This window comes from Miniopterus schreibersii (assembly GCF_964146895.1).
Source record: "Miniopterus schreibersii genome assembly, chromosome: X".
NCBI classification, from domain to species: domain Eukaryota; kingdom Metazoa; phylum Chordata; class Mammalia; order Chiroptera; family Miniopteridae; genus Miniopterus; species Miniopterus schreibersii.
Window position 1 is genome coordinate 3,620,890 of NC_138104.1, and position 1,400 is coordinate 3,622,289.

Consider the following 1,400-nt stretch of genomic DNA (forward strand, 5'->3'; position numbering starts at 1 on the left):
TTATTAACATTTGCTAAGATCACTTCTACTTTCTTGAATAAGCCAAGCAAATACAGGTATATATCTTTTAATTTTATAGAATACACTCAAATGGTTAAGGAATCCAAAAATTAACCACCTGTTACACGCTCCCCCCTATTTTCTGCTGGGTTCTTTCACATTTCCAAGGAAATTCCTATTCCAGTGTCATGTTATTTTCTTCCAGATCACAAAATAAGATGGAAGGTTCCCAATTTATTTTTCAAAATATCAAAACTCATTCTTAAACCTGATAAACAACAATGCATGTGAGACCACTTTCATTCACAACTTAGAATCCTAAAGCTAATAAACCATCCATTAAAAGGAACAGCATTTGAAAAAACCCAAAAGGAGAGAAGAAAAAGATACACCTCCATGTCATCAATATAAAACAGGAACACAAAGTTGTACACTGTGTTCTCCCCAGCCTGACCCTGACTCTGACCCTCCTCTGCTTAGAAACGTGAGTGCCCTTTTTAAACAGAGTGAAGATTCGGGCTCGTTCTTCAGTTCTGGAAGGAGAGGCTGCAGACTACTGCTGTGCCACGAACATGGCAGCAGCACGACCCACGGGGCCAATTCTGGCCTGGGCTCTCTCCTGCTCATCTCTTAAAGCTTCCTCATACAGCATGAGAAGGAAATGGGGTCAATCCCTTTGATCTTGGCCAAAAATTCCAGAACTTGCAACTTACTGGTTTCAGCATGGGCCCTTGGACCCCACATGAATTTGTAGCGTGGTGGATCACTATTAGGCACCTGCTGGTACTCCAGGTAATTCTCCTGCACCCAAGTTCTGGTGATGAGCTTCCTAGGCTCCCCATAAATGAAGTGCTCCCTCCCAGCATAAACTCCCATCATATTCAGGAATTCCCAGACATCTTCCTCAGGGGTGCAGTTGCCCTCTAAGAAGATCAAGCCCAGGATGATTATCAGGAGGCCGTTTTTAGGCAAGCTCTGGTGGTCACTGACCATCTCATCATAGGTGAGATCTAGTGAGTTGACAAGGACATAGGAGTGGGTGGCGGGGACCACTTCCTTCACATCAATGCCAGAGATCACCTCCAAGCACTTACAAGCTTTCTTGAAAATCAGAGAGAATTGACTCCTGCCCCTTCTGTTAACAATTTTTAGCATTTCTGCCTTTGTAACAGGCTTCCTCAAACGATACTTGAGGACCATGAAACGCACCAAATTGGTCACGTTCTCATGAACCGGGTCCCTATGCAAAGATTCAGGGTCTGCTGAGGTCTGCAGCAAGCTTGTATCCTCATTTTCTTGGTTGCCGGAACCTCCAACTGATGTGCTCCGTGCCATGGATCTCTGAGGACTCTGGGGAGGTCTTGATGTCTCAGCAGCAGGCTCCTGCTCCTGCTCCTGCT

At 44.9% G+C, this 1,400-nt stretch overlaps 1 pseudogene across 1 annotated transcript; it reads right to left on the bottom strand.

Moving 5' to 3' along the window:
• Positions 1-630: 630 nt before the first annotated feature.
• Positions 631-1,335, bottom strand: LOC308551695 (melanoma-associated antigen 10 pseudogene; annotated as a pseudogene). Its single transcript has one exon. The product of its transcript is annotated as a melanoma-associated antigen 10 pseudogene (transcript).
• Between the last annotated feature and the right edge of the window lie 65 nt (positions 1,336-1,400).